Raw genomic sequence first — 20,472 nt, 5'->3', positions numbered from 1 at the left:
TTCGTTGGAATATTTTCTGTTGTGCAGGCTTCCATTGAGAAAATATTTATCACTTGGGCTCTGAAGTTTCATTTCTTTTCCTTCTTTCTTTTTTTTTTTTCATTTATGTTTCATGACCACCAAATGACATACCGCATATCTCTCTATTTCTGTCTCTGTCTCTCTCACCTTGTTACAGCTTGTTCTATTGTTCTTTTGACTTTAGTGAGCTAGAATTTCCCGTCTTGAGCGATCTATTCGACTTAAAACTGAAATTTGCGGGTATGTTTTTACTTATAACGATCACTCTGACAAACGAAAAACATGTATACGACTCGTTATTTTTTTCGCTGCCTCTGATCTGTTTTTCATTATAATCCATGATTCTATTAGTCCCCATTTTTTAAGTAGTAAATTGTGTTGTGAAGGTGCTATTTTAGTGGACGGTGTAAATGGAGATGGAAAATGGCTTGAACGGCGGAACAACAACCACACATGACGGATCCGAACTAAAAAACAACGTAGAAAAAGCTGAGAATAATAGCCCGAATGTGATTGGTGATCGAGAAGACTTCAAGAAGAGTACCGGAGGAGATCCGAATTCCAAAACTGTTCCATTTCTTAAGCTTTTCTCTTTTGCAGATTCCACTGATGTTTTCTTGATGATTGCTGGTACAATGGGGGCCATTGGAAATGGCTTAGGTCTGCCCCTAATAACTGTATTCTTCGGGGAAATGATCAATAGTTTGGAAAGGACTACAGACATTGTTCCTTTAGTTTCCAAGGTAAAAACTATGCTTCCCGAGTTCAATTCCAATCTGCCGTTGGAAAACTGTAGCTGAACGTTCAATTTATTTTTCACTACTTTTTCTGATTGTTATGGACTTGTTTCACCGCCTCTCACCCTCATGCACGATCACCTGCAATTAAAGATTAGAGTGGTTTAGGGATTCATGGAAACACCTCCAATGCCTAAGTTAGTAATTACAATGAAACTCTCTCTTCAATACTAATGAATAAGATAATCTACACATATCGATAATCTACACATGCATGAGTTCTTTGTATATATAGAGCCAACTTCCATTATTATATGAAAGCGAGCTTAATTGCTTCTTCAAAATTCAAGTCATGGGATAAAGGGTTTATTTGTATTTAAATGACAATTCCTTTGCCTGATGGACTCTTTGTCAGTTACCCTTTCGGTGGTTAGGACATATTGGATCCTGGAGGTGGGCTGAGTTCATAAGAAACCGTGGGTCAATAACCTGTTTGGTGACCCATGATCATTGGTCTACCCAATGGGCTTCAAGAGGATATCGAGCCCTCTCCACTGATGAAAGTCTAGAATATGCCATGATCTCTAGTAATAGTAGTAGTATAACTTGTCTAGCGCTTCTTTAATATTGTTTTTAGAAGATCTAATGCATTTGAACACTCCTAGTTTCTAATATGCTAATTTGTTGGTCAGATATTGAAGATGACATTGATTAGTTTCTTGGTAATGTTTTAGGTCTGTCTAAAAATAGTCTACCTTGGTATTGGGGTTGGTGCCGGAGGATTCATCCGTAAGTAGATTCCATAACAAAATATTACAAGAAATTTATTGAACGCTAAAAACATCCATCAATCAGGTGGTACTGAAAAATGAGAAAGTTGTCTTGTTCTTGTTAGAGGTGGCTTGCTGGATGATCACAGGGGAGAGACAAACTGCGAGAATACGGGGTTTGTACTTGAAGGCTATTTTGAGACAAGATGTGGCTTTTTTTGATAATGAAACGAACACTGGAGAGGTGGTTGGGAGGATGTATGGTGACACTGTTCTCATACAAGATGCCATGGGTGAGAAGGTACTATATTGCTGACTTTGTACATCAAAATTCACAATTGGACAAAAAACAACATAAGTTTTTTGAACGTGTAGGTTGGGAAATTTCTGTAGCTGATGTAAACATTCATTGGAGGTTTTGTTGTGGCATTTTCCAAAGGCTGGCTTCTTACCCTTGTCATGTTGCCTCATTTCCTCTTCTTGTGGCAACTGGTGCTCTTATGTCAATGGTCATAGCTAAGACAGCTTCCAGTGGACAAGCTGCTTATACAAATGCAGCCAATGTGGTTGAAGAAACAATCAGCTCAATTAGAACAGTATGTCATGTTGTGGGAACTATATATATGCATTATCCCTGGGGAATATGAACTTTATCTCTTGGTAAAACTTAGTTGAAATTGCAGTTATTTTCTAGCAAATTACTGATATCCACCATTTGGTTCTTGTGTAGGTGGTATCATTTACTAGGGAGAAACAAGCCGTAATGAACTATGAAAGGTTCCTAAAAACAAATTACAAAGCTGGTGTTCATGAAGGCTTGGTTTCAGGGTTAGGTTTTGCCGCCTTTAAGTTAGTAGTATTTGGCAGCTTTGCTATTGCAGTATGGTTTGGATCGAAATTGATACTGAATAAAGGATACAATGGGGGTGATGTGCTAAATGTGATTACGGCTGTGTTGACTGGATTTGCGTAAGCTGGGTGCACTTTGAATATTCTTTGGCTCTAATATGTCAAGAATTGAAAAGTTGAATCACTTTCATTCCAAAATACTTGCACATTACAATGATACACGGATGGTTTAAATAATTACAATGAGCGTAGCTAAGTATGGAAATACTAGACTAAGTATGGAAATAACCAAATGTAAGGAAATTAGACTAAGTATGGAAATAATTACAAATAAAGAACGCTTGCTGAAAATATGGTGAGGATTTTGTGCAAATTGGAATCCGGTGATTGTGTTGTCAATATTCCCCCCCAAGTTGGCGCATGGAGGTCCGCAATGCCCAACTTGCGTAGAAAATGATGGAAGAGTTCGCGGCCTAAAGTTTTAGTGAAGATGTCTGCAATTTGCTCATGTGGTGACGTATGGACTGCAGTGAGTAGACCAGACCGGATCTTATCTCGAATAATGTGGCAATCAATCTCAATATGTTTGGTGCGTTCATGAAATACGGGATTATGGGCAATATGTAGAGCAGATTGATTATCACAATGCAAGCTGAAAGGTTCAGGATGAGAGATACCAAAGTCAGTGAGGAGTTGTTTCAACCATGTCAGCTCGCATGTGGCGACAGCCATAGCTCGATATTCAGCTTCAGCGGAAGAGCGGGCGATAGTCGTTTGTTTTTTGGTACGCCAGTAAATAGGAGTCGTGCCAAGCTGAATGAAAAAACCGGTGGTGGAGCAGCGGGTAGTAGGGCAACTGGCCCAATCAGAATTAGTGTAGGCAGTAACATGTAAGGTATTGGAGGATGTAAAGAAAATGCCTTGACCTGAACTGCCTTTGATGTAACAGAGAACACGGGTGGCGGCTTGCATGTGAGGAAGGCGAGGAGCATGCAAAAACTGACTGAGGATGTTCACGGTGAAGACAATATCAGGATGAGTGATAGTGAGATAGATGAGGCAGCCCACAAGTTGTTGATAGGAGCTTGGATCAAGAAGAAGGGTGCCATCTTGATTGTTGAGCTTCGAGTTTTGTTCCATGGGGAAGGGAGCGTTCCGGGCGCCGAGTTGGCCACTGTCTTTCAAAATATCAAGAGCATATTTTCTTTGATTAAGGAAGATGCCTTTTGATGAACGAAAAACTTTGAGACCAAGAAAATATTTGAGTGGGCCGAGATCCTTGGTTTTGAAATTGGTGGAGAGAGCATGTTTGAAGTCTTCTATTTTAGAGAGATCATTGCCAGCAACTAGAATATCATCAACATAGACGAGCACAATGGTGATACTCGTGGTTGTGACCAAGGTGAATAAAGAGTGATCTGCTTGAGATTGAATAAAACCTGCATCAAGAAGCACAGTGGTTAGTTTAAAAAACCAGTTGTGGGATGCCTGTTTGAGATCATAGAGAGATTTGCGGAGATGACAAACACGAGTCTCCCCATTAGGGCAATATCCGGGAGGTGGTGTCATGTACACTTCTTCATCAAGATCACCATGGAGGAAGGCATTGTTGACATCAAGTGGGTGAATGAGCCAGTGCTGAGTGGCAGCAATAGCTAACAAGCATCGGACAATAGTCATTTTTGTAACAGGGGCAAAGTCTCATGATAATCGAGTCCTTCAACTTGAGTGTAGCCTTTGGCAACCAGGTGAGCTTTATATCGTTCAACAGAGCCATCGGCTTTGAGCTTGGTTTTAAAGACCCATTTGCAACCGATGAGTTTTTTACCAGGAAGGAGAGGTTCAAGTGTCCAGGTAGAATTTGCTTCAAGGGCATGTAGCTCATTAGTCATGGCGTCGCGCCAATGGGAATGACGAAGGGCAGTAGAATAACAAGAAGGTTCGATAGAAGTGGTGAGAGCATGTAAATATGTAAGATGAGAGCATGAGAAAAAAGAATAAGAAAGAAAAGCAGATAAAGGGTGAGCAGTACCTGAGGTTGACTCAGCGAGTGATGGTGCCGTGGGCTCTGTATGTAGAGTCGGACAAACATAATCCTGGAGGTAAGCAGGTCGAGTGGCATTGCGACGAGGTCGAGAAGGAGGAGGAAGAGAGGAAGATGCCATGATGTTAGTAGGGAGGGGGGAAGGGGTTGTGAGATTGATGGGAGGGGGAAGAGATGGGGTCAATGAGGGAGGTTCGGGAACAGGTAAGGGAAGAATGGGAGAAGGTGAGGTGGAAAGATCAGGGAGATCTTGGAAGGGAAAGATGTCTTCATGGAAAGTGACATCGCGGGAATAAAAAATGGTATGTGTGTCTAGATTGTAGAGTTTGTATGCTTTGTGGTTACTGGGGTAGCCAAGAAAAATACATTTGGAGGCACGGGGAGAGAATTTATCTCGATGAGCACGAAGGGTTTGGGCATAACATAGACAACCGAACACACAAAGGTGATTATAATTGGGAATGGTGTGGAGAAGAAGTTCAAAAGGGGATTTATTTTGAAGAATGCGACTGGGTGTACGGTTAATGAGATATGCTGCAGTGAGCACACACTCGCTCCAAAATTTTAGGGGTAAGTGTGCTTGGAAGCGAAGGCTACGAGCAATATTCAAGAGGTGCCTGTGTTTTCGCTCTGCAACACCATTTTGTTGAGGAGTTTCAACGCAGACACGCTCATGAATAATGCCGTGAGTATGAAGGTAGGTTTGAAATTTGTGCGAAAGAAATTCTTGTCCATTATCAGTGCGAATTTTTTTAACCGTGGTATTAAATTGATTTTGGACAAGGGCAAAGAAATGCATGAGATTGGCATATGTCTCAGATTTAAAACGCATAAGATAGAACCAAGTAGTGCGTGAAAAATCATCAACAATAGTGAGAAATAAATGAGAGCCACAAATAGAAGAAGTGTGGTAGCCACCCCAAATGTCACAAAATATTCTATGAAAAGCAAAAGTACTTTTATTATCAGTAGAGGAAAAAGGCAAACGAGTGTGCTTGGAATGTGTGCAAACATCACAATCCAAAACAACATGAGAATGATTAAATAATTGGGAAATAAGGCGAGAAGGATGACCTAGGCGTCGGTGCCATAAGTCTTTATTCATAGTGGATTGCACGGAAGAAGCCAGAATATTGTTGGGCCGATACACATAAAGCCCATTGCAAAAATCACTAGCTCCAATCAGCCTCGTCTACTGTGGGTCTTGAAAAAAAAATCTTTAGAAGAGAAAGAAACAATACAATTTGTGTGTGGTAAACTGAGGGACAGATAAGAGATTAAAATGAAAATCAGGGATAAAATAGACATTTAAAAGGGTAAGGGAGGGAGATAATGGGCAAGTGTCGATACCCTTAACAGGAAGGGTATGGCCATTCAGCAGCTTCATCGAAAGGGAAGAGGGGGGGGGGGGGGGTTTCCAAAATGGAAAATAGGCACCTGTCGTGGCACATGTGGGCGCTGGCACCGCTGTCCACAACCCAGTCCCGGCGTCGATCGAAGGAAGAAGGAGAAGAAAAAACGTTATCAACAAAGTTTGAAGAAGTGGGTTTCAGTTTGAGCAGGTCCAAGAGTTGCTGGGAGAGATTCGGCGTCAATCCGAGGAGGGGAGGGGAATCGGTGGAGCAGGAAGCTTGATTGGCAGCCGGAGTGAAACCAAATGGGGGTTTGTCGAGGATGGAGAGGGGTGGCTTGGTGCGTGGGTCGCGGCCTGGTGGGTAGCCGATGACCCTCCAGCAGCGGTCACGCGTGTGGCCCCGTTTTCCACACTCGGTGCAACGGAGGTGGCTTCATGAGTGGCTGGAGTTGGCAGCGAAGGCCATGGAATCCGCCGGTAGTGGTTGAAGTTGAAGGAGGCACTGCCGCTCTTCCTGAAATAAAATAGAAAAAACTTGGTGATTGAAGGAAGGGGGTCCATAGCAAGGATTTGGGTTCTGAGTTGGGCAAAGGAGTCGTTTAGGCCAAGGAGGAACTGAAAGACACGCTCATCATCAGCTTGTTTTTGCATATCCTTGAGGTCAGTGGTGTTTTGAAGATGGCTTAATTCATCCCATAGCTGTTTAATATGGTTGTAATATTCATGAATGGAGTTGGTATTTTGGTGCAGGGAGGAAAGGGCACGCTTGAGATGATAGAGGCGGGCGTTATTGCCGTGGCTGAAACAAGATTGGAGGTCAACCCAAACATCACGTGGGTTTGTGTGATATTCAAGTGAGTTGGCTAGAGATGGGTTGATGGAGTTTAAAATCCAGGTAAGAACCATGTCTTTTGTTTGATTCCATTGGTTGTATTTGGGAGAACTAGGATCAGGAGTGGGGAGAGAGCCATCAACAAAACTGAGTTTGTTCTTGGCATTGAGTGCATGGGTCATAGCTTTTTGCTATTTTGGGAAGTTGTTGCCTGTAAGAAGGCCAGAAACAAGAATTAAACTAGGTGAATCAGAAGGATGGACGAGGTAGGGGGAAGAGGAAGAAGTGGCCATGTAGGACTCGGGTAGGGAGGGATCGTGGTTAGGCTGATACTATGTCAAGAATTGAAAAGTTGAATCACTTTCATTCCAAAATACTTGCACATAACAATGATACATGGATGGTTTAAATAATTACAAGATGCATAGCTAAGTACGGAAATACTAGACTAAGTATGGAAATAACCAAATGTAAGGAAATTAGACTAAGTATGGAAATAATTACAAATAAAGAACGCTTGCTGAAAATATGGTGAGGATTTTGTGCAAATTGGAATCCGGTGATTGTGTTGTCAATATAATACTCCCTAATAGATGTATTTATATAAACGTATTTTGTTTATTTCATTTTTCAGTTCTTGCCTTTTTCTACCATGTGGATGTTTCAGGTCCCTAGGCGAGACATCTCCCTGCATAAATGCCTTTGTTGCCGGTTAAGCTGCTGCATATAAGATGTTTAAGACTATTGAGAGGAAGCCAAAGATAGATACGTATAGCACAAAGGCAAAGATTTTAGATGATATTCACGGAGATATTGAGTTGAGAGATGTCTTCTTCAGTTATCCAGCCAGACCCAACGAGCAAATATTCAGTGGATTCTCTCTTTATATCAATAGAGGCACAACTTCAGCTTTGGTTGGACAAAGTGGAAGTGGGAAGTCAACAGTGATAAGTCTAATAGAGAGATTCTATGATCCACAGGCTGGAGAAGTTCTGATAGATGGCATTAACCTCAAAGATTTCCATCTTAAATGGATTAGGCAGAAAATTGGTCTTGTTAGCCAAGAACCTGTGTTGTTTGCATACAGCATTACGGATAATATTGCATATGGAAAGGATGGTACAACCTTTGAAGAGATAAGAGTTGCCACTGAACTTGCAAATGCTGCTACATTTATTGATAAATTACCTCAGGTTTTTTGAGTTTTAGCCTCCACTGGAACTTTAGACATTGTATTAATATACCTCCTCATAACCATAGAAATTGTACATTTAATTACTAACTTGGAATTTTTCAATCCAGGGACTAGATACCGTGGTTGGTGGGCATGGAATGCAGCTATCTGGGGGTCAGAAGCAGAGAATTGCCATTGCAAGAGCAATTCTAAAAGACCCTCGAATTTTACTTCTGGATGAAGCTACAAGTGCACTTGATGCAGAATCTGAGAGAATTGTGCAGGAGGCATTGGACAGGATCATGGTCAATCGAACAACCGTTATTGTTGCCCATCGTTTGAGTACAGTCAGAAATGCTGATATGATTGCAGTCATTCAACAAGGAAAGATAGTTGAAAAGGGTATGCTACAGCATTGAGCCGACTACCTGTTAATTTGACAATGTTCAGTGTTTTTTCATTGCCTAAATATGTCATCTTTCTAACTACATTGCTTTGCATTCTCTAGACAAGGTTGAAATCTGAAGTCCTAAACAATAAATAATTAAATATATATCAACCAAAAAACGTATTGGTTAATTTCTCGGGATCACACTCGGAACTAATCAACAATCCTAATGGAGCATACTCGCAACTCATACACTTGAAAGAAGTAAACAAGGAGTCGGAACAGGCATCAGACGATCAAAACAGATTAGAAATTACTGCTGAATCTTCTAGACACTCAAGTCTGAGATACAGTCAAAGAATGTCTCACCTAAGATCTATAAGTCAGGGATCATCTGTTAATAGTTGCAGCCATCGTTCATTCTCAGCCTTTGGATTGCCCATAGAAGTCCTCATCCCTGATGATACGTGGACAGAACCAGAAGAAAACTTTCCAAAGGTCTCAATCCGCCGTCTCGCCTACCTCAACAAGCCAGAGATTCCTATTCTTCTTCTTGGGGCTATAGCTGCAATCCTAAATGGCACATTATTTCCGATATTTGGTATGCTGCTCTCCAAGGTAATCAAATCATTTTACGAACCACCTCATAAATTGAGAAAGGACACAAATTTTTGGTCTATCATTTTTGTGATCCTTGGTGTGGTATCGTTTCTTGCAATTCCAGCACGAGCATACCTTTTTTCTGTGGCCGGGTGCAAGTTAATTCAACGTGTTAGATTGATGTGTTTTGAGAAGTTGGTTCACATGGAGGTTGGTTGGTTTGATAAGCCTGAGCACTCATGTGGCTCGATTGGTGCTAGGCTTTCAGCAGATGCTGCTAGAGTGGGAGCTCTTGTTGGAGATTCACTTGGTCAGATTCTTGATGTTATTGCTTCAGCAGTTGCAGGTTTAGTCATTGCATTTGTTGGAAGTTGGCAGTTGGCAATTATTATCCTTGCATTGATTCCTCTGATTGGTATCAATGCATATGCTCAATTAAAGTTCATGAAAGGATTCAGTGCAGATGCAAAGGTCTGCTCTAAAACTAATCATCTCCTTGCCTTTTTATCTCTTTCTGTTTTGGTGACTACAGATAAAAGGATTTAGTGCAGATGCAAAGCATTTCTCCTTCTTAAAACAATTTTTTGTATACAATTGAGATTTTTATATAAGAAAAACTCTCCATCTGATTAAACTGAGCTATTTATATATATATAGATATATATATATCTAATTTTTCATCACTCTTAAGTTTATTATTTGGGAGCAAGCCAAGTTGCCAATGATGCAGTTGGGAGTATAAGAACAGTTGCTTCTTTCTGTGCTGAAGAGAAGGTGATGAATCTATATAGAAGCAAATGTGAAGGCCCAAGGAAGGCCGGGATAAAGCTAGGCTTGATCACTGGAATAGGATTTGGGACATCTTTTGGCTTCTTGTTTCTTGCCTATGCTACCTCTTTCTATGCAGGAACTCAACTGGTTCAGGCAAGGAAAGCAACATCCTCAGATGTTTTCCAAGTATGAGTTCCTTCTCTTCTTTGATCAGGCTTTCCAACGATTTGAGCAGTAATACAAGAAATCTAACAAGGGCATGAACTCTTGAGACCTTGTTAAGTTAAATAATGGTGAATGCTTGATTTTCAGGTTTTCTTTGCTCTGACCTTTGCAGCCATGGGAGTTTCTCAAACAAGCTCCATGGGTCCAGATACTGGCAAAGTCAAGAATGCTGTTTCTTCCATATATGCAATAATACACCAGCAATCGAAGATAGATGCAAGTGATGAGTCCGATATAACTTTAGACAATTTCAAGGGAGGAATTGAGTTTCGTCATGTAAGCTTTAAGTATCCATGCAGGCCAAATGTTCAGATCTTCCATGACCTCAGCTTGACTATCCATCCTAACAAGGTTCGTAAGGTTCTGTACTTTTGGTGTTTTCAACAACTAGCATGAAAGATTCGAACAAGTTATTCACATTGGTACTAATTTTTTTTCCTCAGACAGTTGCCTCGGTTGGAGAAAGTGGGAGTGGGAAATCCACAGTCATCTCATTGCTGCAAAGGTTTTATGATCGTGATTCTGGTCATATTAAACTTGATGGAATTGAAATTCAGAAGTTTCAAGTGAAGTGGTTGAGGCAGCAAATGGGTCTCGTGAGTCAAGAACCAGTTTTGTTTAATGACACCATTCGTGCCAACATTGCATATGGAAAGGAAGAAGGAAATGCAACAGAGATAGAAATTATAGACGTAGCAGAGTTGGCAAATGCTCATAGCTTCATTAGTGGCTTACAAAAGGTAATCAGGACAAACAAAGCAGTACATATTTTTAAATTTCTCTCATTATCTGTGAAAGCAGTACATACTTGTGTTTCCAAATAGACCCTTTGTCTTTTATTATTTAGTTTGAACAATCTATTATTATTTAGTTTTGTTCAACGATCCTGCAACAAATATAGTCTTTTGTGATAAAAATATTTACAGTGAGTTTCAAATGGCCCCAAATATAGCTTTTTTTTTTTTTTTTTTTTCCAGATCTTGACTCTGATACTAAGTGAAATCACTACTTATCCTAAGTACATAAGGTGACAAGAAGATGTAGATTTTATGATTTATTTTATATCTAGCATTATCATACTCTAATATGTTTTCCTTCTTTGCCTCCAAAACGAAGGGTTATGATACCACAGTAGGAGAGCATGGAGTCTAGTTGTCTGGTGGGCAGAAGCAACGAGTAGCCATTGCACGAGCCATGATCAAAAGTCCGAAGATATTATTGTTAGATGAGGCTACCAGTGCACTGGTTGTCGAGTCCGAAAGAGTGGTTCAAGATGCATTAAACAAAATTTGGGTTAACCGGACTACAGTGGTGGTGGCTCATCGATTTATCCACAATCAAGAATGCCGATGTAATCGCAGTTTTTAAAAATGGAGTTATTGTAGAGAAAGGGAGGCATGAGAATTTGATTAAAAACAACGATGGCTTTTATGCCTCATTGGTTTCAATTCACACTAGTACTAATGCTTCAACTGCCTAGCTAGCTAGGAACTTTGTTGTTAAATATTTTAACTTTTTGGATGTTAAATATAAATGATACGGAGAAATTTTTTAATCATAAAATAATTTTATAAAAATAAAGTTTGATTTGGTATTTTAGATTGTCAAGTAGATCTAATGAATCATATGAAGTCATATCAATTTATGAGTGTATTTTTGTAAAATCTCTTTATAATCATAGCCTTTCAAAGATATACGTATCTAAGTCTGGTGCCAGTAGCCCCAGTAATTCCAGCTCCAATAGTGTATATTTAACTTGTTGCAGTTTATGCTACTTCAAGGATGAAGCACCTAGTCTCCTCTCTTTTTATCTCTGAGGGAACGAGATGGTGTTTCTAGTCTGTTGAAGTTTCTACTTCAACTTGTTTCCTTTGTCTTTCAATATTATTTCTTGTTTCTTTGTCTTTTTCTATTCTTTTTTATTTTAGTGGGTGGTATGGAGTCATTGGAAGGGTTGTGTAGTCACTTACATTTGACAGAGGAGGAGGTGTTATCACTTTGGAGGGGAGGCAACGAAGGATAGTTTATGTAAGGGGGAACTATGTTTGATTGGTAAGGTGTGGCTTGATCGAGTCATCCCAAAATCTATTATTCAATCTACCATGGTCAAGGTTTGGCGGTTGAGCAAACATGCAGTCTTTAATGGGGTTGAGAATAATATTTTCACTATCTTATTTGCTAATCACGTGCATAAGTAGAGGGTGGAGGAAGGAAAGCCATGGTTCTTTGACAATGCGATCTTTGTTATTAAGAGGTTTTAGGGGCTTGTTCATCCCAATAAAATGAAGTTTGATCATGCTTCATTTTGGTTACAACTGCACAATCTTCTGCTGGCCAGCATGAACAAGGTATGTGGTGTTAGAATTGGGAGTTCAATAGGGGATGTTAAGGACATGGAGGTTGATGAAAATGATCCGGGATGGGGTCCCTTTTTATGTCTCAAAGTTTGCCTCAATTTGAAGAAACCTCTTACCCAAGTTAGAACAATAATAGTTGAAGGGAAATGGTTTTGGATTCCAGTTCATTAGGAAAAGCTCCTCAAGTTTTGCTTTACATGTGGCGAAATTGTTCATGAAGCACGTAAGTGTTCTATAGATGTTTCAAAGGATCCAAAGAGCATGTAGTTTGGTTCCTAGCTACGTGCTACACAACTGGGACGTAGGGCCTGGGTATGGCTGGGAGTGGTGGTAAATGGGCCATGCGAGGTGGAGCAAGGTGGTGCTGCAGCATCTAAACCGTTATAGGTGGAGACTTCAAGTTTGGAAACTGAAAATGGGAAGGAAGTGATTTCAGGCATGAAACATGTATCTTCTAATGCCCTTAATGGAATAATAGATGATGAGGGCCATAATACGATAATGGTTGAAAATTCTTTTTAGACTCAATCTCTCCATAATCATCCACTTGATCCTAGGGACATTTTATCACCCTTCAGCTAAGCATAGGAGAAAGGTGATGGGCTAGGACGTGTGTGGGCCTGAGGATGATGGGCCTATGGTCTAGAAGAAAGGTTTACAAATTAAGAAGCAGCACTAGCAATTATTTGTTAAAAACACTATTCTCATGAGGAGTGATTATGCCCAAAGAATAACGCGGTAGTTGTAGCATAGCTTTGGGGTGTCGATTCCACAGGGAGACAAATTAAAAGAATAGCAAGAGGAACAAAGAAACTAAAGAAAAAATATTAAATAAGTAATAGAGAACAAAAATTAATTTTAAATGTAAATTCAAGTGAAGCAAAGTGATTAATAGAAAAAGTACTCAAATTTGACAAACAGTAGAGCGTCATGAATCCCTTGCACAAATCTGGTATTTTAATTATTCTTAATTCATTGGATAACTCAATTAGGAACTCAATTCCCGCAATTTCCAATCGGAAGGTATAGATTTATAAACCAGACTTAAATCAAATGTAACCCTTTGCAAAAACATTCACCACTTTTAAAAAACGTGAATTACTACCCCTATTGATAAAATCCAATGACGACAATATACTCAGGAAGCGATATTGCAGCAAAAAACTAAATCAATATAAATAAATAATTGATCCAAACATAATCAAAGAACTAATCCATTCAATAGAAAAAGCATGACTGAATCCATAAACACAATAAATTCTATGATTATTCGGAGAAGAAAACATCAACGATGAATTGAGAATGATAAAACAAAAGAGTTTTAGCAATTGAAAATCAAATACATGAATTAAAAATAAATTGGAAATACCATATAATGTGCAAGTTCATCCCTAACCCTACTTGAGAATTTAGTTACCCATAAATATAATGGACAACAAAAATCTCTAGAGAAAACTGAAGCGAACGGTGGCCATGGAAGTGATTTTCTCCTCTCTTCAGATCTGCCTCTTGTGCCTCTTCCTCCCTTCCATTTCGTGCTAATGATATGCTTATATAGGGTAAGAAAGAAACCCTAATGTCCTCTTGATTTCCGCATAAAAAAATCGTCTAAATTTTAGGACTTATCTTGGTAGCCACGTACAGCCTTCAGGAGTTTGAATTTGGAAATTCTTATAGAGACAAAGTTATAGCCCTTTAAGATAGCTTTCCAATGCATCAAGAATTGCATCAATCCGATATATGAGTAAAAAGATACAGTCAAAAGACTAAAATATGTCCAGACTGTCTCCTAGCGAATTTCGGACTTGGACTTCTTGTGGTTTCATTTTGTGATTTTTTTTCTTTTTCTTTTCTTCCAAATTGCTCTCAAACTCCATGAATGTCCTCCTTTGAATTTGACTGGGCTTGACTTGCTCTTTTATAAACTCTGAAATTAGACATAAAAAAATTGCTTAGGAGTATCCCAACGTAAATAGAAATTCAATTTAAGAATACACATTAATTCCTATGATTTCTATTCACATTTTAGCATTTTAGTCCAATAATAGGGTATATAGAGTGCACTTTCGCACACTCATTACACCCCCCAACTTACTCCTTGCTAGTCCCTAGCAATTTTTATGTCAAAACAACGAAAGAGACCAAAGAAAATCATACATAAAGGACATCAAGTCACACTTTCCAGATTCACATATCAAAACAATCTAAGGAATCCAATAACCCATCAAGATCAATCCACTTATAGCAATCCACAGAGTGTGTGTGTGTTCTCCAAGCCATAACCATCGTACCACTAACCTTGACACATTCAACATCAAGAACATCTTAAGCAAAAGGTTCAACTCCATAACTCACGGGTATAATAGTGTTTCGTGTAAGGGCTCTCTCTATTGAGTTGACAATGGGTGTATATACACTCTCATAGAAAATTAGGCAATTATATACAAGCAACAAGCAAACATTGATCTTATGATAGGAACACTAACAAATGAGACTTCCATCAATCTTTCCAACAGTTTATTTAGGATCAGAATGGTCAACACAAAATGTTGTAATGTGGCTTGGTTTTGGGGTTATATAAAAAAAAAAAGATGAAAGGGATTCAAAAACTTCCAAGTACATATAAATGGAATTTTATTAAATATCTCAATAGACCACACTTCTCACTTAATATACTCTCCAACTTTTCAGATCATCAAATAATAATGCTTTTCTTTCTTCTTCCTTTTTTTTTTCAACAATTTGATGGACAAACACATGCCACTTTTGTATTCTTTCCATCTATACCAACCTTTTTTTTTTTTTTTGGAGCTCACTCAATTGAACACTTTGCAACTTGTACTCTTCTCTTTTTTTCTGTCGTCTTCTTCTTTTCTTTTTTTTTTTAATTGAAAATGATAAAGTTAAAGAAAGAAAATACAAATTCCACACCTAGTATACACTTGGAAGTAAAAAGGGTAAGAAAATATGTGTATAGGTTATACTCCAATGTGGAGAGGCATGGATGATATGGGTATATGAAAAGAAAAAGCTACAAGTGTTTTATTGGCTCAAAGTTGGCTACTAGGGGTCTATGATGGAAAGGATAGCTTGAAAGGCTCAAACGTTAATCCTAAGTTGACCTTCGTCATATCCCAAGTATATCCACCATTGTACTGCAAACCATGTAATGATATTCTCAAAAGAAGTGCCCAATCCAACAGATCAATGAACGCTTATCACAATTTACTGCATTTGTATGCTTTCAATCCTCTCCAAACCCACATGAATACTTAAGCAAAAGAGTTCTCTACCTACATGTGTCAAACCGCCATCTTACCACAAAACTTGGATAAGTGCATTAAGAATTCTGTGAATGTTTCAGCAAAAAATGATTTGGTGGGTTTGGTGAATTCACGAAGATGACTATGAATGAGAATAAGTACACATGTGAAAATGATGTACGTGTGTTGCAAATTAAAAAAAAAATTGACACATGAAAATATGCCACAGAGTTCCAACAAGCATTTTAAATACTGAATTTGCACCACCACCCCCCAACTTAAATGAAACATTGTCCTCAATGTTTGAGAATCAAAATTGAATGGGGAGTAACTGAAAATAGTAGAATACACCTGATGAGTGACGTGAGTAGCTCCCTAAACACCAAAGATGGTAATCTGAAATGATGAAATGAAACTATCCTGCAATCAAAAACAAAGAAAACAACAGCAAACAAAAAGGAAAAGAAAGAAAATAAGAAAAAACAAAAACAAAACAAAGCAAAACAAAATAAATAAAGAAACACATACCTTGGTAGTGTGGTCAAGGTTGATAGACTGGATCCACAAGTGGAATGTCTTCCACTTTCGGAACTTGCCTATCAATTAATATTTTAAGGCGTTGACCATTTACTTTAAAGATCCGACCATCCTTAGGATCCTCTATTTCTACCACCCCATTTACAAAAACATTTTTCACTAGAAATGGGTCAGTCCACCTAAACCGAAGTTTTCCTTTGTGCTTGTGAGATCCAAAATCATATAAGCATATTCGGTCATTAGGTTTAAACCTCTTCCTAAGAATATTTTTATCATAAAACGTATTCATTTTAACCTTATAGACTTTAGATTTAGGCAAAGATTTCAATTTAACTCTTGGTGCTTTCATACTTACAGGAATCTGTTTTCCACATTTCTTAGGCAACTCAAATTTCTGTTGCCAAACCTGTGTGCCATAATCCTGAGTTTCATAAAAAACAGCACAAATATCAATAACATCAGATGAATCACTAAAAGATGTATTAAACTCAGAATTCACAAGGGAATATTCAAGGGGATCAAAATCATGAGTTGTGTGAACTCCCTTGTCTATGAGTGCATCAATCATATACGTTTGGTGGCACTCGTCATCTGTTGGCTGCTTCTCAATATGGAAAATGTTGACCTCCATGGTCATGTTTCCAAAAGATAACTTCATCAACCCATTCCTGTAATTTATAAGTGCATTAGCCGTAGCAAGGAAAGGTCTACATAATATGAGAGAAACTTTAGAGTTAGACTCAACAACTGATTGAGTGTCCAAAATTAAGAAATCAACAGGATAATAAAACTTGTCAATTTGGATCAAAACATCCTCAACTATCCCTCTCGGTTTCTTAACTGAACGATCAGCCAACTGAAGCACGACAGAAGTAGGCTTAATTTCACCCAAACCAAGCTGCAAATAAATGGAATAAGGCATTAGATTAACACTAGCTCCTAGATCTAGCAATGCTTGCCCAAACTCATGATTCCCAATATTACATGCAATGGTTGGACAACCAGGATCCTTATACTTAGGAGGAATTCGCTGCTCAATTAGAGCACTAACTTGCTCTGTCAGAAATGCTGTCTTCTTAACATGGTGCTTCCTCTTAACTGTACACAAATCTTTAAGAACTTTTGCATAAGTGGGAACTTGTTTAATAACATGCAAAAGAGGAAGGTTAATCTTTACCTGCCTGAGGTTCTCCAAGATTTCATTACTAGGATCCAAAGTTCGCATACCAGATTTTAAAGCTTGAGGAAATGGTACCTTAACTGGACTCTTGATTACCTCGGCATCCTTGGCGAACTCGGTGCTATCATTGCTTTGTTCCTCTTCAACATCCTCTTGCTTATCAGTTGTTGGAATGTGTAAGGACTTACCACTTCTTGTCATAATGACATTGACTTCTTTTAAATTTTTTTGTGCCATATGCTGACCTTGGGGTGCGGATTGAGCTTGAGAAGGAAACTTGCCACGCTCATTCACACTCAAGGAGCTCATTATTGTGATGACCCGCTTTTGAGTGTATTTTCGCTGAAATAATTATTTTTATTTTAATTAATATATTAGTTTAATTATTTTAATTTATTTGCGTTTTAAAATTAGTTTTTAATTTATTTGATGTTGTGTTTTATTTCTTTTAGTTGTTTTGTGGTTTTTAATCTCTTTTTGGCGGTTTAGTTTTACTTCTCGGAATGAGGATTAGATCTCCTCTTTTCCCTACATCTCTTTTCCTTTTTCCTTTCTTTTTCTTTTTCCTTTTTCTCTTTTTCCTTCTTTTCTTTTTCTTTTTCTTCTTTTTCTTTTTTTCTTTTTTTCCTCCTGCTTCCCGCGTCGTCCCCCCCCCCGAGCTCTCTCTCTCTCTTCTCTCTCCCTCACGGCCGAAACCTTCTCTCTGCCGGCCCACCGCCGTCCGGCCACCATTTGGCTCGCCACCGGTCCCATTCTCTTCGTCTTCCTCCAGCACACCACCCCTCCGAAGCTCAGCCCCAACCGGCTGGCCGTTTGGCCAGAATAGCCCTCCAAAGCCTCCACGGATTTTGCTCCGATCCGCCGCTGTTGCTCCACCTCCGGCCACCATTTCTTCACAACTTCATCACCGGTCCCTTGCCGTCCTAACCCACCCATTTCCGGCCTCCAACGACCACCGGAACAGCTCCTACGAGCTTAGTCTCCGATTTTCTTTTTCCGGCGATTCCGCCGCCACCCACGACCGTTCATCACTTCCAATAGCTTCACAACCATCCCTAGACCATTCCCTATCAATTTCATGTCCTAGTTTGTCCCCGTTCAAAAGTGGATTTTTCAAACCCACGGCCACAGTGAATTTTCACTATGACGTTGCTTTTTCGCCGCCGTTTGCAACGCCGCTTGTTTTCTAAAATTGCCATATAGCGCTGTAAGTATTTTCCAAACCCTATTTTCAGATTTAAATATATATCGCTCATTCAATTTATTTATTGTTGTTGGTTGTTGATTCCGGACTGAGTCCGAGGAGTTTCGGGGGTCGGATGGATGGAGGACGGAGTTGCCTGTTTAATTGTTTTATGTTGTTTGATTATTTTATTATGCATTGTTATGGCATTGCATGGTGCATGCACGTGTGTTTGTGGAATTGTGTGAAAAGCCTGTGTATTGGCGTAAGTGTATTACGGATGCGGGTGTATCACGAGCCCAAGCCGGGATGGGTTATTATCTAGGTGGAGCTCCTCTGGTCACTCGGGATCGGAATAAACTGAGTGATGTCCCCTGAGTTGTCGCTAGACGACGGGAGCGGGACTGTGGGATGCTTGGCTACGAACGCGCCGGGGCGCGGAACCGGGCATCGCCCTACTCACCGACTCCGTGGCCCTTCGCTGGCGAGGGCTAGAGGATGCTTGGCTACGAACGCGCGGGGTGCGGAACTGGGCATCGCTCGTTAGGTGTCACATGCGTAGTGGTATTCTGCGGTGTGGCACTGGAGCCAGGGTGTGCGGATGACCCCTAGGGGAGGTCATGGTGCATGCGGTTAAAATTGGATAATGGTTTGAGATGCCAAATGGGATTTTTGGCGTGTGTGGAAAACTATGTTTTATGGGCTTTGTGCATTGGGCATGTTTCATGCATATTGTTTGAGTTCTATGTGTTTTTATCTGGTAGTGTTTGGGTTTTACTTACCTGCGGTACCATTTTTGGTTCCGTAGCTTTTGGTGCAGAGTTCGAGGAGGAGGAGGAGGAGGCTGAGCCCGAGGATGCGGCTCCGCCGGGTTGCTGATGCTATGTTTTATCTTTGTTTAAAACTGTATTTGTGTTTTTTGTAATATTTTATCTATGTACGTTTTAAACAGCTTGTATTACGTTAAGAAAATTCTGGTACTTAGTTATGACTTTCGTTATCCGCTGCGTGTTCTTTCGTGCACATTTGTTGCCTTTGCACACACTTGTCACCCGTCGATGGGATGGTGACCCGGGTTGTCACCATCCGGACGTCTCGATTTCCCCGTGTTCGGGCGTGGGGATTTGGGGGCGTCACAATTATCTTGGATATATGACTCTTTATCTCTTTGTTTTCTTCAACAACCTGCATAATCAAAGATTCAAACTTTTGATTAGTTTTACTCTGTGCCTCAATAAAAGCATGCAAAGTGTCTTCTAAAGGACTCCTAGAAGATGAAGGTGCATGATATGGTGTAGGATATGATCTAGGGGGTTGTGCAGGCGGCTGGTTTTCAGACTTCCAGCTAAAATTGAGGTGATTACGCCACCTAGGATTGTAGGTATCAGAGAAAGGTGCAACAGGCTTCATGTACATACCTAAGGCATTACATTGTTCCTCATACATCCCTCTCATCTCAGCAAATGTGGGACACTCTTGGGCAAGATGATCTACCCTGCCACACACAAAACATGGTCTAAAAGACTCTGCATGATTAGCCACGTGTGTTGGCTTTAAGTCTTTATTCTTCAACACCTCTAGCTCCCTAGTGAGCATCTCAACCTTAGCCTTTAGGTTATCTTCTTCCATGAGATGGTAAATTTCACTACCATTTAGGTTTCCTGCAGGTCGTGACCTATTTGTGCTCTCAGTAGCACTAGGTCCAGTCCAAGTGTGAGCTTTTTCAGCAAACTCATTGAGGTATTCTATGGCCTCATCAGGATATTTCTGTAAGAACTCACCATTACACATCATCTCCACAAATTGACGCTCTCTAGGTGTAAGTCCTTCATAAAAATAGCTCACTAAGCGCCAATTCTCTTACCCATGGTGAGGACACATACTCAATAGCTCCTTAAATCTCTTCCAAGACTGATACAAAGTCTCACTGTCCTTTTGTACAAAGGTGGAGATTTGCCTTTTTAAAGCATTGGTCTTATGTTGGGGAAATTATTTATTAAAGAAGACCTGAGTCATCTCATTCCATGACCCAATAGATCGTGGTCTCAATGAGTATAGCCAACTCTTAGCTCTATCTTTCAAAGAGAAAGGAAAGAACTTAAGTCTCACAATGTCATCAGTTGCATTTTGACTATGAAAAGTCGCAACTACTTCCTCAAACTCCCTAATGTGCACATATGGATTTTC

General features: G+C 39.7%; 1 non-coding gene and 1 pseudogene across 1 annotated transcript; both read left to right on the top strand.

Annotated features, from left to right (window-relative positions):
* Nucleotides 1-431: 431 nt before the first annotated feature.
* On the top strand, nucleotides 432-11,418 carry LOC122274387 (annotated as a pseudogene).
* Nucleotides 11,419-20,146: 8,728 nt separating this feature from the next.
* LOC122274862 lies at nucleotides 20,147-20,254 on the top strand. The gene has a single exon (XR_006228402.1). It is a non-coding gene; the product is annotated as a small nucleolar RNA R71 (small nucleolar RNA).
* Nucleotides 20,255-20,472: the final 218 nt, after the last annotated feature.

Source organism: Carya illinoinensis, chromosome 8 (genome assembly GCF_018687715.1).
Source record: "Carya illinoinensis cultivar Pawnee chromosome 8, C.illinoinensisPawnee_v1, whole genome shotgun sequence".
Taxonomy (NCBI): Eukaryota; Viridiplantae; Streptophyta; class Magnoliopsida; order Fagales; family Juglandaceae; genus Carya; species Carya illinoinensis.
Note: the sequence above shows the minus strand (reverse complement) of the source record. Positions and strands in the feature narration are given on the sequence as shown.